Raw genomic sequence first — 21,710 nt, 5'->3', positions numbered from 1 at the left:
GCCTGCTGAGGCCACGGAGCCCTGGTTAATTTCTATGAAGGATGTGATTTCGACTCGTAGTGCCTCAGCGGACACTTGGTCCCTGAGGGCTCCGGGTTTAAATCTCCAGTGCGGTCTTTTGGGATCTTCTTGAGACGTGATACACTCAAGGGTAACTGCTGAATGGTCTGATAGCGACCTGGGAAGGATGTGGCATTCTCCCCATTGATATTGGCTGTCGGAGGACACAAGAAGGTAGTCTAGTCTCAAGCTGGTTTTATGGACCCAGGAGTAGTAGGTATATTCTTGGGATTCCCTGTGTTTGCTTCTCCAGATGTCTTTGAGGTCGTATGCCTAACATATCTTGGTGATTTGCAGACTTGCTTTTGAGGGGGGAGTTGTTGTGTTGTGGGATTTATCCTTGCACAGATCTAGCGGTGTGTTGAGGTCTCCTCCCCAAATGATTTTGACTTTTTTGTTTGATTCTAAATGGGACATTATCCAGTTGAAATGATTGGGTCCGTCCGTGTTTGGGCCATAGGAGTTTATGAATATAATCTCTTCTCCGTCGAGTTTTTATTAATTTGAAGTTGGTCGTTTTGTTTATTAGGATGGCGACTCCTCTTGGGTATGAGGAGAAAGATGCAAAGTACCTGTGGCAGCCCCATTCCTTAGCCCACATGTTTTCGGAGGAAGGGTGTAAATGTGTTTCTTGGATAAGGGCTATATCAGTTTTGTGTCGGCGGAGGTACTGTGTTATCTTCCTGGTCTTGGTGGACTGGTTGCCGCCTTTAATATTCCATGTTGTTAAGTTGAACAGGTATGTTTTTTTCTCAGTGCTTAAGCTGGGTATTTGAGTGCTACTGTGCCTTCGGGTGAGCTGTTTTCAAGGCTCCATATTTGTCGGCTTGTGGTTGATTGTTGGATATCCGGGTCTTGGCTTGGTGCGTTCCAGCGGGGGGGTGGGGGGGTCGGGCTCAAGATGTCTTGTTTTGGTTCGTTGCATGTGTTACCTTCTGTACATTCTTAAACTTGGCGTCCCCCAACTTGCCTGTTCTCCCCCCTCCCTTTCTCGCGAGCAACCCCCAAATTGCTTGTCTCCTGTGCCCTCCCCATTAGCTCCCACCCTGTGAACTGTAACTGTGCCGTGCAAGGGGCATTGGGAGCTTCCCAAGTCCTGTGGCTCTCTTCTCTTTTTTGTGTTTATTCCTATGGGTCTGTTGCGATATTCGTCATCTTGGTTGGATTCGGGTGCCATGTTACGGCGGGTTTCTCCGTGCTCTATCCCTCTGTGGTAGCCGTGGGTTATTGTTGGGAGGCCCACATCCAGCTCGGTCCAGATATGCATTGGTTTCTTCGGGCAACTGAAAGAATTTAATTTTCCCTTCGTGTTGAATTCGAAGTCTAGCAGAAAAGAGCATTGAGTAGGGTATCTGATTATCGCATAGTCTTTGTTTTACACTCATAAAGGATCTTCTTTGTGCTTGGACAGTTGGGGAGAAGTCTGGGTAGAAGTGGATTGAATCACCGTCGTAGTGCAGGTCGCCTTTCTCTCTTGCAAGTCTCAGAATCGCGTCGCGATCTTTATAGTTAAGTAGTTTTGCGATGATTGGGCGGGGTGGGGCTCCTGGGATCGGTCTCGTGGATGGGATCCTGTGTGCCCTTTCAATGACGAACAGTCTTCTGAACCCAAAGAATTCTGTACACATTGTTTTGATATAGTCTTCCATTTTTGTTTGTTGCTGTTGTTCCCTGACCCCTACATTTCTCACGTTGTTTCTCCTAGAGCGCCCTTCGAGGTCTTTGTTCTTTGCGTGTACTGCTTTCATTTGTGTTTCCAAGGTTGTTACTCTTGTTGCCCGGGACGTTGTGTTGTCGTCCAAGTCAGATACTCGTTCTACATTGTCTAGACGGTCAGCATGCTTGTCCAGCCGATGTAGTTGATCCACCTTGGAGGAGAGGCCATCAATTTCGCTGTCAAGGCCTCCAATCCCTGCTTTTAGTTCAAGGAGAATTTCTCTGATGTCTAGGGACTTGGGGGTGAGGGGGGGTCATCTTCGTGGGGTGTCTCTTGTGATGGAGACCCCGGCCTACTTTGGATGTAGTACCAGCTTCAAAGTTCAGCTTGCGTTGTAGTTTATCTGTTTTTCCCATATTGTGGTCGGGCAAATTAGGGGGGAAATCGGAAGATGTTGGCTGTAGAGGCTGAGCTGCTGACGCAAGGCAATGTTGATCCGTTGTGTTCGCTTTGTCTCCTTATGTGTGTGGTGGTGAGAGGCCAGTGGGGCGCGCCTGTTCTGCACTGGTCCTGGGATTGTGATTCTGCCTCTCGCACTGATGGGATATGCTTAGGAGTATTAGGCCGTTGTCCACTGCGCTCGAGTTCGTGTGGCCGGGGGGTGCGGGGTCTTATGATCGCTGGGTCTTAGATGGATTGAACTGCCTTGTGCACAACCCCAGGGGTTTTTGCTTTATGCAACGTGTTGGTCTTGCTGATATAGCGCTTGGTGTCGGGCGTTGACGGGGCTTGCTATTGGCAATTATGGGCTCACTCCCTGTGCTCCCGCTGAGAAGTATCAGTGTATTTATTACCGGGGTGTGGCTGAGTGTCAGGACCAGGATTCGCTCTCTGGGTGTCGCTGGGGTTCTCAGCACAGTCTAGTCCCAGCTTGATATGTCACAGCAATGGGTATGCACCCCCCGGGCCTCCGTACCTTAGGTCTGTGATGGTCCTTTTCGGTGCCTCGCCGTTGGGACCAGCTCTCAATCTGCTATGGATGTCGGGGAAGATGTTCCAGCCTCTGGTAGTAGCTGTCGGCGAGGAGGGCCGTGGCCCGCAGCAGGTGTCTCCCGTCATCGCCGATATATACTGTTGGGTGGAGAGTTCTCGTTGTCACGTTTTGTCTGCTGTTGGCCTGGTCTCCGGAGCGCTGGTGGAGCGCCTCTTCAGCCCTCTCCCCCAACGGGCTGTGTTTTGGGTTATGTCGGGTGAGATGCTGCTCATCTCTGCCCCAGCGAGCAGCTTACCCTTGTGCCCGCTCGCTGGCCGAGTGCTGGCCGGGGCCCCTCCGCAGACGTCTACGGCTTTGCTAGCAGCCCAGGTGGGTGTCTTTCGGCAGCCGTGGTTCCGATGTCCCGCCGGGCCCCCCCGCTTGTTTTCCTTTATCAGGATTTTTCACACTGGGTGCCTCAGAACCTGGTCTGGCGTGCCGGCTGGCGTCCCTGTTGTGCGTGCTATGGCGGCGGGGCTGGGACTCGTTCTTGCGCCCTCCCAGCACTGACGTGTAGTTGGAGGACTTCTTGTGGGGGGCTGGTATTATGCGTCTTGACTGGTGTCTCTGAATAGTCCTCCGGACGTGCCTCCAGTTCTTTGCTCGATCCCTGGGCTTGTTTTCACTGAGAGGTATTGGGCGGCGGCGGAGTGTTTGCAGGCCAGTGCGTCCTTTTCGTTTCTGGTCTGGCTGCCCAATGGGCCGTTTCTCTGCTCCTGGTTCTCCAAACTTTGTGATTTTGGGGTGAACGGTCTTATGCTTCTCTTGTCAGATTTCATGCAAGTTTTTGGGTCTAATACCCACCGGATCAGTCTCGATTAGCCAGGATTTATCAAGAGCCACACGGGAGCTCAGATGAGTGGCCATTTTGGTCAGCTCTCTAGCATCCTCTCCGAGAGCCAGAGGACTAATCAAGGGCCCCTCCCCTTTCCCAAACCCTCCACCTCTATCTGAGGTGCACGTGGATAGAGCCGGAGGACTAATCAAGGTTCCCACCCCTTTCCTGAACCCTCCGCCTCTATCTGAGAGGTGCAAGTGGATAGAGCCAGGCCACTAATCAAAGACCCCACCCCTTTCCCAAACCCTCCGCCTCTATCTGAGAGGTGCAAGTGGATAGAGCCAGGGCACTAATCAAGGCCCCCAGCCCTTTCCCAAACCCTCCGCCTCTATCTGAGAGGTGCAAGTGGATAAAGCCAGGGCACTAATCAAAGACCCCACCCCTTTCCCAAACCCTCCGCCTCTATCTGAGAGGTGCAAGTGGATAGAGCCAGGGCACTAATCAAGGCCCCCAGCCCTTTCCTGAGCCCTCCGCCTCTATCTGAGAGGTGCAAGTGGATAGAGCCAGGGCACTAATCAAGGCCCCCAGCCCTTTCCCAAACCCTCCGCCTCTATCTGAGAGGTGCAAGTGGATAAAGCCAGGGCACTAATGAAAGACCCCAGCCCTTTCCTGAACCCTCCGCCTCTATCTGAGAGGTGCAAGTGGATAGAGCCAGGGCACTAATCAAGGCCCCCAGCCCTTTCCTGAACCCTCCGCCTCTATCTGAGAGGTGCAAGTGGATAGAGCCAGGGCACTAATCAAGGCCCCCAGCCCTTTCCCAAACCCTCCGCCTCTATCTGAGAGGTGCAAGTGGATAAAGCCAGGGCACTAATCAAAGACCCCACCCCTTTCCCAAACCCTCCACCTCTATCTGAGGTGCACGTGGATAGAGCCGGAGGACTAATCAAGGTTCCCACCCCTTTCCTGAACCCTCCGCCTCTATCTGAGGTGCACGTGGATAGAGCCGGAGGACTAATCAAGGTTCCCACCCCTTTCCTGAACCCTCCGCCTCTATCTGAGGTGCACGTCGATAGAGCCGGAGGACTAATCAAGGTTCCCACCCCTTTCCTGAACCCTCCGCCTCTATCTGAGGTGCACGTGGATAGAGCCGGAGGACTAATCAAGGTTCCCACCCCTTTCCTGAACCCTCCGCCTCTATCTGAGAGGTGCAAGTGGATAGAGCCAGGGCACTAATCAAAGACCCCACCCCTTTCCCAAACCCTCCACCTCTATCTGAGGTGCACGTGGATAGAGCCGGAGGACTAATCAAGGTTCCCACCCCTTTCCTGAACCCTCCGCCTCTATCTGAGAGGTGCAAGTGGATAAAGCCAGGGCACTAATCAAAGACCCCACCCCTTTCCCAAACCCTCCACCTCTATCTGAGGTGCACGTGGATAGAGCCGGAGGACTAATCAAGGTTCCCACCCCTTTCCTGAACCCTACGCCTCTATCTGAGGTGCACGTGGATAGAGCCGGAGGACTAATCAAGGTTCCCACCCCTTTCCTGAACCCTCCGCCTCTATCTGAGGTGCACGTGGATAGAGCCGGAGGACTAATCAAGGTTCCCACCCCTTTCCTGAACCCTCCGCCTCTATCTGAGGTGCACGTGGATAGAGCCGGAGGACTAATCAAGGTTCCCACCCCTTTCCTGAACCCTCCGCCTCTATCTGAGAGGTGCAAGTGGATAGAGCCAGGGCACTAATCAAAGACCCCACCCCTTTCCCAAACCCTCCACCTCTATCTGAGGTGCAAGTGGATAAAGCCAGGCCACTAATCAAAGACCCCACCCCTTTCCCAAACCCTCCACCTCTATCTGAGGTGCAAGTGGATAGAGCCGGAGGACTAATCAAGGGCCCCACCCCTTTCCTGAACCCTCCGCCTCTATCTGAGGTGCACGTGGATAGAGCCGGAGGACTAATCAAGGTTCCCACCCCTTTCCTGTACCCTCCGCCTCTATCTGAGGTGCAAGTGGATAGAGCCGGAGGACTAATCAAGGTTCCCACCCCTTTCCTGAACCCTCCGCCTCTATCTGAGGTGCACGTGGATAGAGCCAGAGGACTAATCAAGGTTCCCACCCCTTTCCTGAACCCTCCGCCTCTATCTGAGGTGCAAGTGGATAGAGCCGGAGGACTAATCAAGGTTCCCACCCCTTTCCTGAACCCTCCGCCTCTATCTGAGGTGCACGTGGATAGAGCCGGAGGACTAATCAAGGTTCCCACCCCTTTCCTGAACCCTCCGCCTCTATCTGAGAGGTGCAAGTGGATAGAGCCAGGGCACTAATCAAGGTTCCCACCCCTTTCCTGAACCCTCCGCCTCTATCTGAGGTGCACGTGGATAGAGCCGGAGGACTAATCAAGGTTCCCACCACTTTCCTGAACCCTCCGCCTCTATCTGAGGTGCAAGTGGATAGAGCCGGAGGACTAATCAAGGTTCCCACCCCTTTCCTGAACCCACGCCTCTATCTGAGGTGCAAGTGGATAGAGCCGGAGGACTAATCAAGGTTCCCACCCCTTTCCTGAACCCTCCGCCTCTATCTGAGAGGTGCAAATGGATAGAGCCAGGCCACTAATCAAAGACCCCACCCCTTTCCCAAACCCTCCACCTCTATCTGAGGTGCACGTGGATAGAGCCGGAGGACTAATCAAGGTTCCCACCCCTTTCCTGAACCCTCCGCCTCTATCTGAGGTGCACGTGGATAGAGCCGGAGGACTAATCAAGGTTCCCACCACTTTCCTGAACCCTCCGCCTCTATCTGAGGTGCAAGTGGATAGAGCCGGAGGACTAATCAAGGTTCCCACCCCTTTCCTGAACCCACGCCTCTATCTGAGGTGCAAGTGGATAGAGCCGGAGGACTAATCAAGGTTCCCACCCCTTTCCTGAACCCTCCGCCTCTATCTGAGAGGTGCAAATGGATAGAGCCAGGCCACTAATCAAAGACCCCACCCCTTTCCCAAACCCTCCACCTCTATCTGAGGTGCACGTGGATAGAGCCGGAGGACTAATCAAGGTTCCCACCCCTTTCCTGAACCCTCCGCCTCTATCTGAGAGGTTCACGTGGATAGAGCCAGGCCACTAATCAAGGTTCCCACCCCTTTCCCAAACCCTCCACCTCTATCTGAGGTGCACGTGGATAGAGGCGGAGGACTAATCAAGGTTCCCACCCCTTTCCTGAACCCTCCGCCTCTATCTGAGGTGCACGTGGATAGAGCCGGAGGACTAATCAAGGTTCCCACCCCTTTCCTGAACCCTCCGCCTCTATCTGAGGTGCAAGTGGATAGAGGCGGAGGACTAATCAAGGTTCCCACCCCTTTCCTGAACCCTCCGCCTCTATCTGAGGTGCAAGTGGATAGAGGCGGAGGACTAATCAAGGTTCCCACCCCTTTCCTGAACCCTCAGCCTCTATCTGAGGTGCACGTGGATAGAGCCGGAGGACTAATCAAGGTCCCCACCCCTTTCCTGAACCCTCCGCCTCTATCTGAGAGGTGCACGTGGATAGAGCCGGAGGACTAATCAAGGGCCCCACCCCTTTCCTGAACCCTCCGCCTCTATCTGAGAGGTGCAAGTGGACAGAGCCAGGCCAATAATCAAAGACCCCACCCCTTTCCCAAACCCTCCACCTCTATCTGAGGTGCACGTGGATAGAGGCGGAGGACTAATCAAGGTTCCCACCCCTTTCCTGAACCCTCTGCCTCTATCTGAGGTGCAAGTGGATAGAGCCAGGGCAACCAGACAGGATTTACTTATTTCTCGCACGTACACAACACGGGCTCAAGAATAGATTATCTTTGGGCCACGGTGGGGCTCCTAGGGAAAATACAGCAGGCTGAGATGGGCACAACAACTCTCTCTGATCACGCCCCAGTCTGGACCTCCCTCCATTGGTCACAAAAACATGCAAGGCTATAGGGCTGGCACCTTCCAGAAGACATTGTCAAGAGATCCGGTCATGGGACAGACTCTCAGAGAGCACATTACAGACTACATAGACACCAGGAACTCTCTGGGAGGCCCTGAAGGCGGTCACAAGGGGACACCTCATAGCTCATAAATCACAGAGGGAGAAACAGATCCGTCAATGGGAAGCAGAATTGGAGGCAAACATTAGGGCGATCCAAGCCAAGGTCATACAAACACCAACTAGGAAACTCCAAAAAAACCCAAGACACGTCCAAGGGCAGCTGGAAACACTAAAAAGGCGGAGAGGGACCTCCTTTACACCAAGCATTGGTACTATGTGAAAGCTAACAAGGCCGACAAACTCTTAGCTAGACAACTGAAAGGGAAGGAGCAGTCCCAGACAATAGAGGCCCTCAAAGACGACATGGGACAGATAAAAACGTTATATATTCAAACGCTTCTACCAGGAGCTGTGCTCCTCAGACCGTCCGGGGATGGAACGACAGAAGGCACATCTAGAAGAGGTTACCCTCCCATTAATTTCAGAGGAAGAAAAATGTCACCTGGACAGGGACATCTCATTAGAAGAGGTAAACAAAGCAATTGAGGACCTCCCCAAGAATAAAGCCCCAGGCCCAGATGGGCACACTGCTCTGTTCTATAAGACATATAAAGATATTCTTGCCCCCATCCTCACAGACGTCTTCTACTCATTTAAAGAGAGGGGGAATGTCACCCAAACCATGAATGAAGCAAAAGTATTGGTATTCCACAAAAAGGGGAAGGATGAACAACTCCCAAGCGTGTACCGCCCGATAGCACTAATCAACCTGGCCGCAAAATTATACTCCAAGATACTAGCCACAAGGCTGGCACAACTCCTCCTGAAGCTCATCCATTTAGATCAATCAGGGTTTGTCCCAAACAGACAAACACATGATAACGTTAGAAGGGTCTTACATTTAGTGGAAAAAATTGGGTCACTCAATTCCCCGCAGCCGTGGTCGCCATAGACGCAGAGAAAGCGTTCGACCGGGTGGAGTGGTCGTTCCTCTTCTTAATACCGAAGTAAATGGGCATGGGCAAAGCTTTCATAGATATGGTCCGCGCTAACTACAACTCCCCGACGATAAGGCTTGCAGTGACCGGGGGGGGGGGGCTATCTGATATAGTACAAATAGAGAGAGGCACCAAGCAAGGATGCCCGCTATCCCCACTACTAAATGCATTATACCTAGAACCCCTACTGACAAAAATTAGAGAATCACCAGAGATCGGAGGCATAGAAATGGCGGGACGGGCCCATAAAGTAATAGCATAGGCGGATGATATGTTAGTGGCGCTAGGTGACCCGGAAAGATCACTCCTGCATCTCATGCGCGAAATAGAGGTATCAGGGCTTAAAATTAACAGGCAAAAAACAGAGATCCTGGTACTGGCAGGGAACAGGGGAAATATCCAAGCAGTAGCGACAGACCTACAACTGAAAATAGCGACCAAAGGGGTTAATTACCTGGGAATTACACTCACGGGGAAAAGGGAAGATTTATATGTTCATAACTACCCTCAGCTTCTAGATAAAATCAAAACGAACCTACTGAATTGGTGGGGTAGAATAACGGCGGTGAAAATGACTATACTGCCAAAACTAATCTATTTGTTTCAGGCCCTCCCGATTAGAATTCCCCCAGCCTTCTTTAAGTCCCTCACGAAGATGGTGTCAGCGTACATATGCCAGAATAAAACTCTTAGGGTATCGAGCGCGGTCCTGACAGCCCATAGAAAAGAGGGGGGGTGCGCCCTCCCACACTTCAGGAAATACTACGAGCCACACAGCTATGGGTCCTGAAAGAATGGATACCGTAAATGCAGAGAAAATTTGAGAAGCACAGGATATGGCGGTGGCGACAACATCCACCAGACACCTATGGATCAGCAAACAACACAAACACCCCAATGTCTATATAAGTGAAATAATGAAATCGACCATGAGTCTATGGTACAAAGCCACACTGAAAGGGACCCTAACAAAGGAACCAGCCCCCTTTATGCCACTATTTAAAAACCCGGAATTCCCCCCAGGAATGGAAAAGGGGGCATTTCGGAAACAGGAAGAGGCGGGGTATAAAATGGTAGGAGATATGTTTCAAGACCAGCAGATCAAATCATTTGCGGAATGCGAGACATCGTTTAGTCTGTCCCCCATAGACAAATACAAATATGAACAAATACACCATTGGTTGAGTACGCAGCGCATACAAAGCGCGGCGACTAGAGCTCTAACCCCGTTTGAAACATACAGAATGACTCACAGGTACTCACAAGTTCGTCTCCAATACATATAGATACCTAAACGCACAAGCAGAAACGGTAAAGTGGCAATACATAAAAAGATGGGAGAAAACACTTAAAACCTCACTCCCCATGGACAGGTGGGAATTTATATGGGGCAGAATACCGAAGCTCACTAAAGCCATTCAAACAAGGGAAATGTGGATGGAAATGATGATGCAATGGCCCTACACGCCAGAACGACTACACGCAATGTATGGCACTACCCCAGATAGATGCTGGAGGGTATGTGGAGGCCGAGGACAATGGCAACATGTCTGGTGGGACTGCCCGAGCCCAAGTACTTTCTGGGGAGAGCAGGGAATGTTCTCAGAGGCTGAGGGGAACAAGTGTGGCTGGGGGGCCTCTGGGACAACAGGGGCAAACAGTGGAACGTGACACAGAAAAGAAACTTTATGGTTCTACTGATAGGGGCATGGATGGAAATAGCCTCCCACTCACAGTGGATTGGATGAGAAGAGTATGGTCATACCCAGCCATGGAGTGAATAACTTACTCTATCCAGGGGGAACATCAAAAGTTCAGAACAGACTGGGGTATAGCTCTGGGGTCCCTCCAGTCGGACTACAATGAACAATGGTGCCCACATAAAATAAGGATACTGGACCTCTTCAACTGAAGTAGCTAAGTGAATCAGCAAATTCCTGAAAGACAGAGAATGGACTAAACTTTTCCGGAGAGGAGGGGGTAAGGGACAAGGGGGGGGGTGAAATGTTGTATACAATGTTACATTTTTTTAAATTAATAAAGACACAGTCTAAAAAAGAAATACATGAGAGAGTGGGAAAAAAAGGGTCTCACTAACTCCAAGTAAAAATGAGAAAGTCCTAGAGACAAGCAAAAGAGCTGGGGGTCTCTAAGGTAGAGAGGAATTCGCACATTTCTGAGAATTCTCCCTAACAGCCCCCAGACATCTTCACCCAGTTACAGAACATAACATTGACAAAGTTCATTCCACTGACTACATACAAACAAATAATGTATTGTTTATCATTCTTTCACAGACACAGTCAACACACCTATGCCTGCACACACTCACTCGCACCTCCATTGACATGCCCTGTGTGCACACAACACACATGCATACGTACAACTAAAACGTGAGACGGTGGCACAACGGCCATTGAGGAGACGTGGCTTTAGCCCCCCTAACATGATGGCGATGTTGAGTTGAGCTGGCTGAAGTGCAGAGCCGTGGTAGCAGAGGGCCCGACACACAGTAAACAGTGCTGGGGCTGAACTTTTAACAAAGGCTCAGCAATTAATAATGTAAAGCCTTTGTCGTTAGCACCCGCACTCTTATGCATACATTTGTAGGCAATTGAAATGATGGGGGTATGTCAGGGGTAGGGCAGTTTCTAGTCCATTTGGTGCCCAGGGCGAAACACCAAAATGTGCCCCCTCCCCGCACTGGGCATGCGCGCCACTCCCAAACTACTTGCTTTCTATTGCCTGTTACCTGTTACCCTGTTTTCCCAAAGACCTGGGAAGCCCCGTCTCTGTCCCTTCCCCCCTACTGGCTGTTGGGTGGAAGTTACATATATGGTATTGTAGTGAAGTCCAGGCCAGACTGGCTGGAGCCTTCCCAGTGACTGTATGTTGTGCGACCTGAGTGAATGGAGTGTGTGATCAATATGCACTTGTTGTGGATGTCTGGTTTGCAGTATGAAACACAATGACTGAGACAGCCCTGCCCGAAACTGGTATGAATGCAGTGTGTAGTGTTGAATGGCTGAGAACTTGTCCCAATCCACATTTCTTGTTGTGAGTGTCTGAGAGGGAGGAGGGTGGCCTGAATGCACTGTATGCCTGATTGGCTGACTGACTGCTGAATGCCCTTCTGAGTGATTGGTTGCCTGAGTGTGACCCAGCAGAATGAATGGGAGATCAACTGGTATATCTGGGGGCCTCTGACTGCTAGAATTAGCTCAGGAGCTGAAGTAGAAACTGAAGCTGAATTTCGAAGCCGAACCCGAAGAAGGTTGACTGCTGTTACCTTCACTGCAATCTGAAAGCTGCCGTGACATCGAGACTGATCCAAGAGAGGATCTGGTTAAGCGCACTCTTCCCGTGCTCCGAGGGACCATCGAGCATTGCTAACCTTTGCCGAAGCTCCCTGGATATCAGACCCTCGACAGGCTGCCGACCGGAGATGGGGACCGCCGAGGAGAATGAAGATAAGCACCAGACATTCCGTCCACCGTCGTCAACCAGGGTTTGCAGGTTTGCTATATAAATGCTGGAGGCCCATTGAAGCCGTGTTGCCCAGAAGCAGGGACCGCCTGATGCCGTGCCATTGACGACCGGAGCTGCAACGATTCCTTGATTAAGACATTTTGATTCCCGGACATGCTCGTTCTCATAGCCGACCGCTTTATCCCACCGGAGAAGGCCAGGCCGTCGACGCACCGAGGAGCATGCACCAGTGGGTTTCTCGCCACCCAAAGACCGTAGAGATGCCGGACGACTCGATGCCCTTGCTGGGCCACAGTTCTTCAAACTCTTTACGGTCCTGAACTATCGACATTGAGGTGCCCTGCACGCCTCTTCCTTGCAGGACGTCTTCGACCTATCATCAAAAAGCACTGCCGGGACTGACGCTGCTGCCTCAATGCCGAGTTCACTTTCTTTGAGGGATCTCGACGATCCGTGGCTCCTGCTTTAAAGGGAGCTGCTCAAGAAGGATCTGTCGCCGAACTCTGCTATTTCAGGTACATTGCAGTGGTAGAAACATTGTAGAAGGGAATAAGACTAATTGAACAATATATGGACTGGGCTTGTGATATATCTTTACTTTACAGGTGGGGGGGTGATCTCCACACAGAACTGTGTCTAGTGGTAGGGGCCAGTATTCTGCCAATTGTTCTAACCAACTGCTTTCCTCCTATGTCTATTGTTGGTTTCCTTTATCAAATTGATTTGTGTGACATTTGACCCGAGTACAGTTAATGCACTTTAATGAAATCTGCTCATTGTGGTACCACTTAGAACATCCAAAAGACCAGCTCTAGTTTTGCATGGTGCATTGGGACACATTCAGTTTGTTCTGGAAAGAACCCCTGAACATCATCAGTGTGTTTGTGTGACCCTGGGCAGCACTCCGCCCTCAGTGTGTTTGTGTGACCCTGGGCAGAACTCCACCCAGAGTGTGTTTGTGTGACCCTGGGCAGCACTCTGCCCTCAGTGTGTTTGTGTGATCCTGGGCAGCACTCCGCCCTCAGTGTGTTTGTGTGACCCTGGGCAGAACTCCACCAAGAGTGTGTTTGGGTGACCCTGGGCAGCACTCCGCCCTCAGTGTGTTTGTGTGACCCTGGGCAGCACTCCACCCTCAGTGTGTTTGTGTGGCCCTGGGAAGCACTCCACCCTCAGTGTGTTTGTGTGACCCTGGGCAGAACTCCACCCTCAGTGTGTTTGTGTGACCCTGGGCAGAACTCCACCCAGAGTGTGTTTGTGTGACCCTGGGCAGCACTCTGCCCTCAGTGTGTTTGTGTGATCCTGGGCAGCACTCCGCCCTCAGTGTGTTTGCCTGACCCTGGGCAGAACTCCACCCAGAGTGTGTTTGTGTGACTCTGGGCAGAACTCCGCCCTCAGTGTGTTTGTGTGACCCTGGCCAGAACTCCACCCAGAGTGTGTTTGTGTGACCCTGGGCAGCAATCTGCCCTCAGTGTGTTTGTGTGATCCTGGGCAGCACTTCGCCCTCAGTGTGTTTGTGTGACCCTGGGCAGAACTCCACCCAGAGTGTGTTTGTGTGACCCTGGGCAGAATTCCGCCCTCAGTGTGTTTGTGTGACCTTGGGCAGCACTCCGCCCTCAGTGTGTTTGTGTGACCCTGGGCAGAACTCCACCCCTCATTGTCAGAAATGGGGGCCTCTTAGAAATAGGTTGCACGCTTGCGCCTCCGTTTACACTGAATAGAATACCTGCGCGTTTACGTCTATACTGCACCCGAGAATTTGAATGTGCTGCGATGCGCCGTGCAAAACTGCGGGGCGGGGGTGTTTGGGAGGTTCTGAACATTGACTAGTACCTAGTACTGCCTTCACTGGCACTACATTGAGTAGAAAGCGCCCTGGCAATGTCTGCACATCTCGCCACGAGGCATGTCCCAGGTCCATTCTGCATGCAATTAGGAAAATAATAAGCCCTCCCGCAAAGAAATCTAGGAAGGTGGGGGGGGTATTTAGGGTGAAAAAAGAAGGCATTGCTCTGCCCTCCAGTCTGCAGCTGCAGGAGAGCTAAGAAGGAGCTATTGAACATTATATAGATGGCTCCATGGGACCGTATCTGGACCCTCTGGCCGCTGCAGGGAGGTCCAGCTGCAGAGAGGCCCAACTCTTCAAACTGTGTTTTTAGGTCCTTTTGAACCCTGGTGTGTAATCGGAAAGGGGCCAAGATGGATCAGTATTTGTAATCAGAGATCGATGTCGCAGTGGGCAACACAGCGGGTGAACGGGCATCGCAGTTTGTGTATGGGCAGGAGTAGAGCATGGGGGTGTGGGTGCAGCAATCAGGGCCGGACTGGGAACCAAAAGAGGCCCTGGAAAATGTTGTCAAAGTGGCCCAATATTTTGCTGAACGAGCGAGCATAGCGCGTGTGCCCAACACACTATGCATTAGACATGCTACGAGACACCCAGTCCCGCACCAAAAGGGTGTTAGGAAACCTGCTATTATTAAGAGTAGGAGATTGAAATTAACAGGAAGAAGGAACACCTGCCCTCCCCTGCTTCCAAGATGGTGCCAACTGAAGGGTATTTCTAGGCACTTTAAAAGGGCCAGGGTCAATCCCCAGGCCATGAATGAGTCCGGTGTTGTCTTCCCCCGGACCTTCCTCTGGTTCTGTGTTAACTGACTCGTAGCTTGGGTCCTATTAATTCCCACCAGGCTTTGTGGATGTGCTGCAGAGGCAGGGCACTGGGCACGTGCATTAGACAGGTCCCTGGATTTGAAACACAGCAGGCAAAGTTTGTGTGACAGGACAGTGTGCAAAGAACAGGCAGACAATGTGCACAAAGGCCTGCCTCAGGGCACGCAATGCAAAGTGCATGGGAGGGAAACTAAAGTGAAATTATGCAATCCTCACTGTGCAAGGATTGGTCAAAGATATCACACTGTGGAAAGAAAGATGTAGGGACACTGAGTAGGTCATTGGTACAGGAAACGTAACCAAATGTGTAAAGTGCATCCACTGCATACATACTATGTTCAACGGCCAAGAAGAATTTTGGCCTGTACCCATTAAAAAACGTTTTGTGATGAATCATTCCCATTGCGTAATAAACAGACTTTGGGACACTGTGTAATGCTAATGCCCATCCATTACTCAGTTATGTGATGCCAACGCATGAATTGCAAAATATACACGCAGGGGGCGCGCCTCCCGTGATTTGCACCATGCACACAGTGGAAATACACTCCTCCCATATAATTTGCAAAATGTGCATTTCGGAAACACACTTAGCAAGTGCATATGATATGACTGGTGATATACACGGACTTCAGGAATACACGGACACCACACCCTCATGGCCAGTTGCACCCACATGCCCTAGTTTCACTGGCCCAAGTTGGTACATTTTACTATTGGCTCTAGAAAATAGACTGTGGGGGCATGGGAAGGATCCAGAAGAGAGGAGGGCAGGTAAGCCTGGAGAGGAGAGGAAAGAAGGAGGTAAAAGTACCAGAGAAGAACTAGCAAGTGATGGTCACTCAGCAGTGTTACCCAAAATACTAATCCGAGTCTATCTGCCGTCCCCACTGCGACCTTGGCATGAACAGGCGTGTGCTCCTTCAAGGAGCTGACTTTGACACTCCCTTCTGACAGCTGTGGCTCTCCTCTGCCCCATTTCAAAATGTGCTCTGCGGACTGCGGAACCTCTTTCAATAACTCTAACAACTCAAGGACATCACTACAACACGTGGCTGTGTGGATTGCAAGTTAGAGCCACGGAAATTGTCTACCAAACCCCGACAAACAATATAAAATTATGTCAAAAAACGAAAGTCAGGAAAACACTGCCAAAATGTGCACATCAGTGAAAACCACAAACAAGTAAAAATGAACCTACAAGTACGTTTTAACTATTATTTTACATTGGATAACATGGCAATGCACCCATTCATTTAACAAAGAATGTATGCGAGGATCAATCTAACCTGGTGTGATACCTCAGTCAAGCAAATGGTGGCCTGATTCGAATCAGTGTCACTGAATTGGCCATTGTGGATAGAGGTGGTGTATCCACAATGATGCTGAAGCAAGATAAGCAGATATTATGCATATTTCAAGCTCGTTAACATGTCTCCACGAATAACAGCAGCTGTACACTTATGTTTCCCATGTGCTTAGGTTTGTGTTAAGTGTAAAAGGTCTGGGTATTCCATGTACTTGTGTTGTAGGTTCTTTTGTGAAGGGTGTGGTTGATTACTTTTCTCTATGTGGAAAGTAGGTCTTGTTTAAAGTGTTCTTCATGTGACACCAGCCTTGTATCAATCAGTGGCATCGTCGGGGGGCTTCATTGAACTCTCAACCTTAATTACACTCGTCCAGAGTTCGAAAATGTAACGTCCAGTCACTTATGTGAAGTATTGACTCGGATTAGTGTTTTTTAGATTTCAGTTTTTTTTTTCTTCCCTTTTTTAGCCAGTGCTTCAGTGAAACGTGCCATTCAGTAAGTTACACTACATCCATATCTTAATATGAGGATAGACCCTAAGCCTGCGGGCAGTGGCATTACATTGCCCCTTGTGCGCAACTACACTCAGCAGAAGATACAATGGGAGAGTGGGGCACTCAGCACGCAAAAATAATTCTTACCTTTCAGTCGGCAGTCTGGCTGCCACCCTCAGCCTCAGCCACAGCCTCCCTCGAGTCGCCTTCTGCTTCTGCTGTCTGCTGATGGATTAGGGTGACCAGATTTCCAAAACGAAAAACTGGGACGACCAACAACATAAAAGAGGGAGTAACACGTTGCAGCCCACCAATTACCGCCCCTCCCCAACCAGTGGCGTAACACATGGTCTGGGGGCCCCCCTGCAAGCCATGCTGAGGGCCCCCCCCAACTCGGCAACAAATCACGGGTCGTGCCACACGCTGGGCCGGCCTAGATTACCACGCTTGCACAATACGCACAAACGTGTTGATGAAGGGGTATACCACACACTGCACTAGGAGAAAGATATAAATATGTGTTTTAATGCTATATACAGCACACTTTCTGAGAAAAATTGACTAAAAAGCCACAGTGTGTGGTATTGTTGTGTAGGGTAATAGCAATCCAATACATGCAAGTCACCAACAGTGTACATGAACGTTAATGCTTTTAAAAATGCCATGTCACAATGAAAACATGACCAGCTGGCTGCACAATGTAGACCAGTGTAGACACATAATAACATTACAGTAAAGCATGCCAGGCCACATTAAGACATGCCTAGACTGGTTGCACCAAAATGCCATTTGAAGCAATAAGACTCATAAAGAAGAGAGCACACATTCAAGCCTGCGTCTCTGCGGCCTCTAACAACACAGCCAAACTCTTTAAAATCTGCAAGGAACTGGCCAATCCTGTTGCGGTTTCTACCTCTCCTGTTCCCTCAACAGGTCCTCTGTACAGCTTTGGCCTCTCGCTTCTCTGCTAAACCTCAGGACATCCTGTCCACTATCTCCTCTTCCTCTCCCTCTCCCTCTCCTCCTCCTTTCTCCTCTTTCTCTCTAACACCTGACTAGGTTTCTAGACAAGTCCCACCTATGGAAGTGTCGGCGAAACAGGTGCTCGCCTGCTCCTCCAGAACCATTAAGGACCACATTGACACCCTTGATCCATTTCTGTAATCATACTTTTGCCACCGGAACTTTCCCCTCTCCCAAACTCTTGGAAAAGCTGGCCAACTGCCAGCTTACACTCCAAACTGAATCTGTTGTTTGTCTCCATGACCATCAGTCTGGCTTAAGAGAGGCACTGAAACTGCTCTGCTGATCACCTGTGAAGATCTGATCTCTAACCTTGATTCCAGCATTCCTTCTGTCCTCATTATCCTGGAACTTTCCTCTGCTTTCGACATGGTCAACCATGCCATCCTGATCAATTGACTCTGTGAGAACCTGGGCATCATGGATCAGGACCTGGAGTGGCTGACCTCCTTCCTCTTGGACCGCCCCTCCCAGGTCCAACTTGGTCCCTTTCACTCCGTCACCTCTCTCTACATGTAGCGTTCTCCAGGGCTTTATCCTCTCACCCTGGTTTTTCAACCACTACTTGGCCCCTTTGACCAACCTAATCACTACCTTGTCCTCTAATTTACAGTGTTATGCGGATGACACTCAGCTTTCCCTCAGGCTCCCCTCAGCCTCTCCTCTCTCGCTCATTCCTGGTGTCATCTTCAACTCCACTCTCTCTCTCTCCTCACATCTCGGATGTAGCCATGAAATCCCACTACCAGCTGCACCTCCTCAACGGGACTCTTACATTTTTCACTTTCCCCCAGAAGCTCACTGTCTCCAGAGCTCTGGTTCTCTCTAGGGTGGACTACTGCAACAGCCACTTTCTCAATCTGCCTTCCTCTACTCTCCGCCCTCTGCAACTAATCCAGAACAGGACTGCGAGACTTATCCTTGGCCTCAAGCCCAGGGACTGTATCTCTCCAGCCATGAAATCTCTCCACTGGCTCTCGGTGGCTGCAAGGATCAAGTTCAAGACCCTTTTCATTGTCCACAAGGCTTTCTGGGGCTGGAATACGCACTACATCCAACGCTATCTGCCAAAATACCTTCCTTCTCAAGCCCTAAGGGTTAGATGCTTCTCCAGGCAGAGAGTGGGGGGGGGGTAGATCCTTCTCCCCTGCAGGTGCCTCCCTCTGAAATGGCCTCCCTGACCCTCCCAAACTTGAGCCGGACCACCTGACGCTCTGGAAGCAGCTCAAAACGTTCCTCTTCTCCTCTGCTTTCTCTCTCTGCCTCCCCTGCTGACCTACCTGTCCGCTGTACCAACTGGTTGCTTGGCTACCCTCTGTCTCACTGAGTCCAGGCTCTTTCTTGATCAGTCACCCTTGCACTGTCTCCAGGCCTACCACGCATTTAGGGGCTGTAACTGTAACCCTACAGTCCCTTGTTCTCCTTGCACTACCCAGAGACACGCTGCCCTGGCGGCACTTACTCAGAGCATTGCTGCCGTGTTTTCCCCTCCCCTCTCCCTTGCACTTCCCCCCTCCCATTCCCCTTGCACTTCTCGTTCTCACACTTGCAAGATCTGAATGACACAAGGCTTACTAAGATCATTTGTCTTGTCCTCCCTCAGTTTTCCTTCCCTTGTCTTGTCGTGCCTAAAAAAGCTTGTGTACAGGTGTGTTATATATGACTTATCATATCATAACATATCATTTTATCACAGATGCCCAGAAAAATATACAGTGCCGCAGTAAGAAACGGCTAGAGTGGCAGAACCCAAATGTCAGTCTAGCCAGGAATTACACTTAGCAGGACTGCTCTATCAGAAATGCCCAGTTACAAAAAAAGTCATACCAAACTGAGGAATGACTAGACTGGCTGCACCAAAATGCCTCTCTAGCCACTAATGCCACATATCATGCCTGCATAGCATGGACATGGGCAACCATTATGATTTATTGCACAACCCCATGCCCCACACATCCCTTCTCCCTCCCATCCCCTACCCCAACCTCCAAAATCAGCTCATTGGCCCAGAATTACCTGCATGTCCCTCTTCCTTGTCCCAGTGCTTACGTATGAGGCTCCTTGCCTCACTGGTAAGTACTGGGATGGGGCAGAGTGGGACTAGGAGTAATGAAGATTACAGGTAGCTAAGTCAGGCATTACCTTCATGTACCTCTACCGTATCCCAGTACTTGTGCATGAGGCATAGTGCCTCATACACAAGTACTGGAATGAGGAAGAATAGGCATAGGTGAAAGATGATTACCAATAATCAATTAATTAATCAAGGCATTAAACACAAGTAGTGGTGCAACACCATTGAGCTAACTGAGTTTCAGCACTCCCTCCCCCCACTGAAATTGTGGGCTATGTTGACTTGACCTGGCTCACCCACAGAGCAGTTGCCGGACAGAAAAGGACACAGATGTTTAAACGGCACCTGGGTTTTGCCGTTAACAAGGGCCCGGCCCAGCAATTACTAATGTACAGCATTTCACTGTTAGTACCTGCATTCAAATACCACATTTTTTAAGCAATTGAAATTGCGATGTGGGTTTATTACTTTTTTGCCAGGGGAGTGATTGGAAGGGTAGAGAGGAAACAGGAGACCAGTCATTCTCACAGCAGTCCATAAGTGGGTGCTTTAGACCTAAAGGAGAGATTTAACTGCTTGTAACATTGAAGCTGCACTAGAATAGTCTCATTAAAATGCGTAAAGAAGTTAGATGCCGCCACATAAATACGTTTTCTCTGCCCCACCACACGTGAAGTTAGCGCCTCTCCCAACATTTGAAGGGTTAGCTTCCCTGAAATGTAGGTTTTGTTGTGCCCCTGAACACAAGCATGCACACCATTCACCATATATACACACACACACACCCAGCCATCCATATATTTAAGAGTGCACTCTTTCACCATACAATAACACCCAGGCAGCCACCCGTACATTTAAGTGTTCTCCCTTTCACCACACAGCCACACACACCCAGCCACCTGCCCATACATTTAAGTGTGCACCCTTTCACCATACATGCACACCCAGGCAGCCACCCATACATTTAAGTGTAAGTGTGCATCCTTTCACCATACATGCACACCCAGCCACCCATACATTTGTGTGCACCCTTTCACCATACACTCACACCGTCAACTATACATTTAAGTGTGGACACTTTCACCATAAAGGCACACCCAGGCAGCCACCCATACATTTAAGTGTACATACTTTCACTGTACACACACACACACATACACACACGCATAACCAGCCACCCATACATTTGTGTGCACTCTTTCACCATACACTCACACATGCACACATCATGGGTTGAGGGGAGCCATAATGCTTCAAAAATTCATTTGGCCTCATTAGGACCCTGGCGGTGACGGTATGAACGGTGGCGGTAGGGCACCGGCACCGTTCATACTGTCCCGCCGCATTATGAGTTCTGCTCGCAGGTTCCCGACAGCCCGCCAGGTCTTACCTGGCGGGCTGTGTGGCACCAGCGAGCATAACTCGTAATTGCGCCGTCACCGTTAACAACGGTGCCGGCACAACCATGCTCCCCACCCCCATTCTGCCCTATAGGGGGATCGTGAGCCCGGCAATACCGCCACCCACGAATGGGAAATTACCGGCCCATTCAGCTTGTAATGGGCCGGTTATTGCCTATTCGCAGGAGGCAGTGCCATGCTCGTAATGAGGCCGATGTTTCTTTTTGAAGTCACTCTGACTTCATAAAGAAATTATTTCTGTTAAGGACTAAACCATAATGGAAATAATTTCTTTATGAAGGCAGAGTGACTTCAAAAGTTTATTTTTGAAGTCATAGGCTTCCCCCACCCCATGACATGGAGGCCTCCAGCCTAGGGTCTTAATGTCATGGGGTGGGGGTAGCCACCAGACTTTTTGTATTCACTCTGCCCTTCATGCAGAGTGAATTAAAAAGAAAATGTAAAAAGGTAGACATTTTTTTTTTTTTTTAACATAAGTGGGGCCCCCTTCCAGAACATGTGGTTGCGGGGCCCCCCACACCACAGGGGGTGCGGGAACCCCTGTTATGCCATTGTCCCCAACACGCCCCCACAACCACCACCCAACCATATTTCCAGCACTTCTCGTTTTTATAAACTGTATATGATCTCATTTGTGCCGTTTTGTCTGTGAATCTTGGCATGTTAATTCAAAACAAGCGTTTGCTCTCATTCATATTGTATGGCTT

Source organism: Ambystoma mexicanum, chromosome 13 (assembly GCF_040938575.1).
Source record: "Ambystoma mexicanum isolate Mex_15411 chromosome 13, UKY_AmexF1_1, whole genome shotgun sequence".
Classification (NCBI taxonomy): Eukaryota; Metazoa; Chordata; class Amphibia; order Caudata; family Ambystomatidae; genus Ambystoma; species Ambystoma mexicanum.
The sequence above is the reverse complement of the archived record's forward strand: the minus strand, read 5'-3'. Positions refer to the sequence as shown.